We start from the raw sequence: 9066 nt of genomic DNA on the forward strand, positions 1-9066 counted from the left end.
TTCATTCGTTGAGCGTTTGGCAAGACAAATGAGACTAGAGGTTTCTTCTAGGTGAGCAATATATCACAGTTGATAATGTCTGTTTATGTGAATTGCATTCAGCTATTGGTATCTTATAGTTAGTACATGTAGATGGATCGTGGAGACGGGAGATTGCATTGATGTTGCGGATAATGTTGGCTTTGGTGTCAAGGTATGTCATTTGGCTATTTAAGTGATTGTCATGTTCTTGTTTGTTCGTATTTTAGTATTCTCCATTAACTTTTTCAATCTATGTTTCATATAGATTACTGCCTTTCAAATCCTATTGTTCTCTAGGATTGGCAAGAAGGCACATCACTATCTTGATAGGGCAAATAAAGTTTCCCAATCCCTTAAGGTGTGCATGGACAATTATTTCATCACTCATTACTTGCCTTCAAGTGTACGGTGCATAAAAGAGGGAAAGGGTGGACAGTGGCGTGGTGGGTTGGAGAAGAGTAGCTCCATGATGTTGATGTTCATGGAGTTGTTGTGTCCGATTGGAGGCTCTGTGCTTGAGCTTGGTGCAGGTACAGCACCTGGGATGAAAGCAGCAATTCACTCAGGACGTCCATGCATGGCAGTGGACAATGACAAAGAGATTTGCACAGGATACTTAGAAGGCATGCTTAGAGACAACTTCACAGAGGCAGGGCCTTCAAGTGTGAATCAAGCAGTCCTCATGATAGATGATGAGGAGACAGACTATGACTTTGATGCACCTCTTGATTAGTGAGTAATTTATTTGATCTATGTGTATAATTTAAGCATGGTTAGATACTGACTAATTGAGCTTAGTGTTCTGCCTTGCTATGCAGAAGATGTGGCTACCCAAATGGCAGGAGATAGCACATTCGATTATGAGTTGGTGGAGAGGCATCATGGACGTCTAGACTACATAGATAACTTGGCTGATGAGGTCTAGAGAGCATGTCCTGGCTTTTTATGGATTGATGCAAAACTTAATTTCTCATGTTTTCATTATCATCTCATGTAGACCTGGTTTCTTATGGATGGATAGCCATTACCTTCTTATGCAAACCTTAACTTCTTATGGATTGATAGATTATGGCTTTTGAATCATGTGATTTTAATGTTCTTTGACCTAATAATATGAACATGTCATAGTTGTTTTGGAAATGTATGGCAAGTTGTAATTTATAGGTTTGAATTTTTAGGTGAATTCATAGATTACATCTTTGATTGTTAAAATATATATCCGTCCCTCTATTGAGTTTTGAAAGACTAAAAACAAATAATTGTTGGCAATCTCACAAGCTTGAGGGGAGGTATTAATAAGCATATCTACTTAAAAGTGAACAATGCCACTAGTCCTAATTTTGTTGGCATGTTGAGGCTTATAGAAAATACAATGAATGTGCAAATATAATACACACAACTGCATCATGAGAGCATTCAAACCAAGGGTATATGTCTTTGGCTCTTTGTACCTTGGTACATGCATGCAGTTAATATGAGCGCTGTCGATTGAGGTTTTTAAAAAAAGATATTCCATAAAAAAACATTCATTCAAGTATAACTCCATTGAGTGTTGCTCGGATAATCCGCTCAAGGGTTTCCGCTCATAATATGTACGCACCCGAATTGCCAGCAACACCCTAGGCAGAGCCACAGCAGCTCATACAGTCTACTAGGGAAAGTAGACCTCTAGCTAGATTGACATATGCTTAGAAAGGCAAAGCAATTCAAGTGGAAACCACCAACTATGCTCTTATGACTACCATCATGGCTACTAAAGAGCCAGTGTACTTTGAACATGCAGTAGACAAGCCAAAATGGAAAATTTCTATGAATGAAGAAATGGATGCTTTGTATAAGAATAATACTTGGGAATTATGCGCCCTTCCACCAAGAAAGAAGGCCATTGTAAAAAAATGGGTATACAAAGTGAAGGACAGTCTCTCGGGGGGGTCACTATATATAAACCCTCTATACCACGTGCGTTCAAGGCATATTTCTAAAATCCCTTATCTGTGTAAATTTTTCATTAATAAAATGTACCCCTTTTCTATACAAATCTGTAAATTTTTTTCAAAACTATTTTATATAGTCCCTTATGTATATTTATTTCTGTAAATTTTGGAAATAAAAAATATCCTTTTGTTGAACTCACGTGATAGGGTTACATATGATGAGTGACCCCCCCGAGGACAGTCTAGATGGTAGTATTCAAAGATACAAAGCCAGATTAGTTATTGCAAAAGGATTTGCACAGTAATATGGTCAGGATTATGATGAGACTTATGCTCCAGTAGAACAAAGATGAATTTCATATGGTTCTTGATATCACTGGTGACACTCAGCAGATGGAATGTGTATCAGCTTGATGTCAAGAATGCATTTCTCAATGGTTATCTAGACGAGGAAGTCTACATGCAAGAACCAATAGGTTATGTTGAACCAAGAAAGGAGAATAAGCTTTGCCATCTCAAAAAGAGTCTCTATGGCTTAAAGCAAGCACCCAGAAGTTGGTACATTAGAATCGACAAGTATTTTGCTGATCTGGGATACATGAAGTCCAATGCAGATCATACTCTCTACTACAAAGTTCAAGGGGAAGACATTACTATTTCACTTTTGTATGTAGATGAAAAATCTAAAAATCTAAAACAAGACTTATCAACAAAGTTCGACATGAAAGATCTTGGACTTATGCACTATTGTCTTGGAATTGAGTTCCGGAGAGATTCAAATAGGACATTCATGAGTCAGCTCAAGTATGTTGATAGTCTCCTGAAGAAGTTTCATATGGCAGATTGCAAGATTGCAGCCACTCCCATGGAATAGAGTTTAAAACTTACTAAATATTAAAAAAAGTCTACTGTCAACAATGACAGGTACTACAGGTAGCTCATCGGATCTCTTATATATCTAACTATCACACGGCCAAATATTTGTTATGCAGTAAGATCACTAGCACAATTTATGGCAAATCCAAAATAGTCTCACTGGAATGCAACCAAAAGAGTCTTGAGATACATCAGAGGTACAGGACACTTTGGGATCGAATACAGAGGAAGTCATCCATGGTTGCATGGATACTGTGATAGTGACTATGCTAGAGATCATGAGACCAGGAGATCGACACATGGATATGCATTTTTCCTTGGTCAAAGGTGCTATATCATGGTTGTCAAACAAATAGCCAACTGTTTCTTTGTCTTCCACTGAAGCAGAACATAGAGCACTCACTATAGGTGCATGTGAGTCTATATGGCTCAGAAGACTATTGTTAGAAACAAATTACTTTGATGAGTCAAAGCCAACAACAATATACTATGATAATCAATTGGGTCAAGCATTGGCCAAGAATCCATTATATCACTCTAGGACAAAGCACATTGATGTCAGAGAACACTTCATCAGAGAAAGAGTGTTACTTGGTGACATCACACTACAGCATTGTGATAGTAGCAAAGAGAATGTTGCAGACATGTTTACCAAACCACTCGGTAAAGAGATTTTTGAGAAACACCGATTAACTCTTGTTTTGACGCAGAGAAAGGACATTCCCATTAAAGGGGTGCAATGGAATGTAATGCACAGTCCTTCTTTGATTCCCCAGAATCATCATCTTGAGGGAAGGCCTAATTCATGATGTTGATATTGAGGGAAGGTGTTGAGAGTTCACGGTCAACTTCATGTGATCATGTGTGCATAACACCATCATGTGATCATATGTGCATAGCACTAACCCAATAGAGTGCTATAAAGGAAAGGGTTAGATGCCCTAACCCTAATTCTAAATGGGTTTGTATATATTCTACATTTTCAACTAAATCTAGTGTACAATTAGTCATTTGTGGTGTGATCTCTAGCTATGCCCTCTCTCCTCATCTCCACTCTTCTCCTCTCCCCTCTTCATATTTTGTCAACTTTTGCTTTCTTTTGAATAAATCATCTTGATTGAATTGGAACATTAGGTTCTTTGGTGGCCTCTTTTTGCTGGTGTGTAATTACATTCACCGGTTTGATCTTATGCTTACCGGCCCCAGACTTTGATGGTCCACCCCAATAATGTTGATTGGAATGTCAGTCTTAGCTATTTGTGGTGGGACCTTATTTTTCATGGGACAATCCATATAGGCATGGCCTATCCCACAATCTCTACAGAGTGGTTGGAAAGTAGTAGGGCTACCACGATGAGGGCACTTTGCGATCTGGTGATTTTCTCCACAACTGTGGCACTTGATTGTGGTGCTCGATATGTGTTTGGTCGAACTTGATTTGCATAGACTGGTATTAAACCTTCTGCATCTTCTACATAGTACATTGGTTACTCGGCTTCATACTTGAATGGCGAATCCAGTTCCTTGACTTGAAGTTGTTGTATTGGAACTGCTGGAGGAGCTGGATTTGGCGTTCTTGGATATGGTCGTGGATTCAGATTCCTGAGTAATTGTGGGACTTGTGTCCAAATGGGAATAGAATTTACAACCGTGGAGCTAGGGGCACTTGTGCAAGTGTCGGTTGCTTGTACATTGGTATGGGTGCCGGTTGGTATTGTTGAGGTTGAGGCAGGTTGTTACGCATGTTGAAGATGCAACTATTTTTATCATGGCCACCGACTATGCAGATATGGCACCACAACCTTGGCAGTGGATTTGCTTGTGCAGTGATGTTGGCTCTTAGGACCGAGCATTCACTTGTTGTATGATTGGCCATGCAGTGTGGGCACCATACATTTTCTCGCCATGGATAAGTCTGAGGTGGTGGCTGAGACATGTGAAGCTTTTGTTCCATGGCCTATATCATTTCTTCTTTTAGCTTCATGGTCATGGCCTCTAGGCGATCTTCATTAGACATTTCGGCAATGGACTTGGATTTTTCCTTTTTAGAGCGTTCATCTCGTGCACTAGATCAATTTATGTCTATGATTGTCATCATCCAAAATCACATGAGGATCAACCTGCGCAGGTCATTTTTTCTGACATTTCGTTGGTATTGACTTGTATGCAGCATATCATTTTCACATCCCATCTCATGAATTGATGCATTTGCCATGTCAACCAATCGTTTGCCAGATGATACACCCACACTACCACTATTAAACTGGTCTGCAAGGTCCTGGGCCACACCCTAATCGCACACCTTTAAGATGTGCATTGTACCTAACACTCTGAAGTACCACCATAGATAAATCTGCCCCTGTAGTCTCAAAGAGTGAAACATGATCCTTGTGTCCAACACTTGCTCTCATGCTTGCATGCTTGGACTCTGAAAGGTTGGTGGAAGGGACAAACAAACCAGATTCATCTTGTGAACCAAACCAGGAGCCCCAATGAAATGCTCTAGTGTCCCATCAAGCCAACCACATTTCTAGTGTAGGAATCTCTCCTTGTGCTGCATGACCTCCCTGCCCAAATTTCCTCAACTCATTCTTGCATACCTTAGCTGAATTAGTAGAGGGTGCATTTCTCCACTTTCTGCATAGAGATTTATGTTCCTCTTGAGAACCTGGTCTTATGCACTTATGGGTGTGATTTGCTCCCAATGAAACACACAACTCCTTTCTTTACTCTCTCTTTACTTGGGTTTACTTGGGTCCGTTTTCTTGGCACCACATTGTGCATACTGCTAGCTAGTTTGCATTCACCTCATCAGCCATAAATCCTCTAAACTATGGTTTTGAAAACCCATTTGGGCCCTCCTCTCATGTCCTTCCATATTCTTCTATGCTCATTCCATCTACTCGGCTCACTCCCAGCAGTCCCACATCTCATCCCTTGCACTTCCATCTACTTCACTCATTCCAAGCAATCCCATGTCACATCCCTAAATCCAGTCTGCCCCTCCAACCTCACTGAGCAAAATTCATCCCCTTCATCCACACCTTCTCTCGGCCGTCCCCTTCATCCACACCTTCTCACATTTTTCTACCATAGCTCAAGGACCACTATAGCTTTATCCCTCTTGACAAGTTGAAGAGCTCCATTCATGACTTGACGAACTTCGGCAATAATGTCTTCCTCACCTCCAAAAACTAGAGCTAGCAAATCGTCTAGAAGGTAAGTGCACAAATCGTCTAGAATCTCTATTAAAGGATGCGATACCTTGGGAAGTTAATGTACAATGTAGGTTACATTTGTTTAGTTGACGCATGTTGAGTCCCATGTTTGCAGGCATACATGAACACATAATGAAAGCAAGACCAAAGGGAAGGGAGTTTAAAAGAAAGGGGAAGGCTGTCTCATGGGCAACTGAATTTATATTCCTGGACCTTCCCTTTGGTGGGGAGCTTACTCTGCTTCCACATCCACATTGGCACATGTTGACCGAGGATCATGTCCATTATGTTGTCTCCTTATCTGCGTCCACCCTCTCGGATGCAGGATGGCTTCTTATAATGGTCTCTATGGGAGGTAATTTTAGACAATGCTATGTATCCAACATTTATCTTGACTATTTAAATTGGTGTAGTGGGAGTGATTGTAGATGGTTTTATATTCTTATAGGAGAGTCAATAACTTTGGTGGAGTGATACTATCGGGTCTAAGAATTGGAAGTGGTGCGGCGTATTGTTGCACTTCACCATGATGTATATGGGTTCCATGAAACGGCAGGCATTTGGATTGGGGTAAATTTGACTTTTCTTTTTTATCATTCATGATACATGTGGCAGGGCCAACTTTAAAATATTGTTTGCTCGTGCTTGTAGCATTGTGCTTCCAAGTTATTCATTGTTTGTAGGTGTGGAGTACACCCTTGGATGGCCCTATATGTGGGTCTCAAACCAAACTCAGCTAACTAAGGTGGCATACTAACTGAACCACTAACTAGAGTACATAAAGATAGCTGCCATCTAGCTATTATTCATGGGCGGTGTACCAATTGCATCTGCAGCTAACAAGTCGGTGACATAAATGCACAACAGTCACCCTGGCATATCACGAGTGGGGCTCAATATCTCAACATTTCGATCTCCATTCCCCATCCCCCTTTCCCATTCAATACATACATTATTTAGTTTTAGCTTTTTATTGAATTCTTACATTATTCAAGGCATTCAACAACCAAACCAACCCATGGATATATAGAAAACCACATATGAACTTTGACAAGTGAGTTCAGAAGTCATAGGACTAAAAACCTTACATCTATTGCCAAAGCAAAAGATACGATGTCTACTTTTTAATTGACCCCCAAAATTGCAATTCATAGAGCAAGAATGACATTTCATATTGACTTCAATTCTCTCTAGCTGTGGCAAGGGAAATAAATGTTATCTGCCCCTTCTAACATATGTAGCTGAAGACGGAAAAATTTCCACAATGATGCATGATTAGAGCTCATCCAAGTCCTCAAGAGAATGGCTTGCCATGCATTCCTTATATAGACAAGCGGACTCACACCTCACTGCACTCATCATCAATGTACACGTTACGTCTCAAAGAGTGCCTTTTGGGGGACTCCTCATAACATGGATCGTCTATCATTCTCCTTGCCATATCTTTTGCATATGGTGGCAATACACTTTGCCACAAATAAAAAACACAATGCATTCAGACCCTAATGGACATATGACACACTCAACTAAAAGCATTTGAAAACTGAGATTCTTCCATTATCTTTTCTAGACCCGAAACATCCATTATGCAAAAAAGAACCACATTCTTATGCTTATGGAAAATGAAAGTAAAATAGAAGATCAATAATATTCACATGCCAGCACATAACAAAACAAAGGTGCTCACTAGTCATCAAACAAATTACTGCTATCAGCAGTCTTGTCCACTTCATCATCATACTGCCCAACCCCCCCACCATCATGCTTAACTTGCCTCCACTTGCTAATGGTGGGCTGGACATGTGAAACAATCACAGTCTCATCCATGTCCACCAAGGATGTTTTTATCAAAGCTATGCTTATATATTAATATAAAATCTTGGCAAAAGTTTTCCAGCTCATTTTTTAAGTTTCACAATATTGGTAGAATGTAGTACTTTTTTATATTTTTTCTTTTGAGTTTTGAAGGAAAACATGTAAATCCTGGCAAAAGTTTAGATTTTTTTTGCATAAAAGTCTCAAACCCTGGCTAATGTTTCAAATACTAGTTTTTATTAAGACATACAAACTTTCAACACCAATATAAAATTTTAGCTTCTTAACGAAACTAACTTTAAAAAACCTACCATGATGTCCATGGAGACACATAAGAATCCAGTGGATAGGCAAGCCTTGAGTATGGGAGTTGTACCATAGCTTCAAACCCCACCTGGACAGCACAAAAACTCCACAAAGCATGACAAGAAAATGTGACTGCACTCCAACCCTCCTCTCCAGACATCTCTGGTGGGGCTCCTCTCGCAATAAAAATATCATGGGGTTCACTTATTCTTTTGTACTTAGAGTTCTTTTGGCTTTCACAACTAAGAAGAGGAAAACTGTTTTCAGACTCCACCTTTGTGTATATTCCCCCATTGTGTATGCGAGAAAGCTGCAAGTGAGACTCCTTCCTTCTCTCCCACTCTCTTCACATGGTATCAAAGCTCGGTTCGTGGTAAGGAGCTTAAGAAAGCAAACCAAGCTCGCAATGTCCTAATAAGAGGATCATTGTTCCTTTCCTTTTTTTTTGAGTTTGGGAGCAAATCTTTGGAGGTAGCACAACCGGAAAGTGCAAGAGTGCACTGTCTCAGATTGGGACACCCTTCGTGGTGTGGCAAGAGGGCAGTACATGCTACTAGATAAGGCAAAGCCCTCGGTGAAATTATTTTTTTGATTCGAGGTCATTTCGGGGCCCGTTTTGGTGGCAGAAGTTTTCCGCATGCACTCAAAAAGTGCCCTATTTTTGCTGTGCGACCACTGTTTAGCAGGTCGGTGAAAATTTGTCGCAGAAGCTACATCGTATGCCTGTGCATAGAGATATTGGGAGTGACAGAATCATTCTTATTTCCTGCTGATGCATAATCGTCACTAAGAAGTGACTGTGTGGTCAAATACCACTCTCGTTAGTTTTGCAAATTTGACCTTGTGAGGCAAAAGTTGTGTTTTTTTGCAATGATAGAATATTTTGCAATGTTTTG

Source organism: Dipteris shenzhenensis, chromosome 17 (genome assembly GCF_047967505.1).
Source record: "Dipteris shenzhenensis isolate YYH24624 ecotype China chromosome 17, Dip_SZ_1.0, whole genome shotgun sequence".
Classification (NCBI taxonomy): Eukaryota; Viridiplantae; Streptophyta; class Polypodiopsida; order Gleicheniales; family Dipteridaceae; genus Dipteris; species Dipteris shenzhenensis.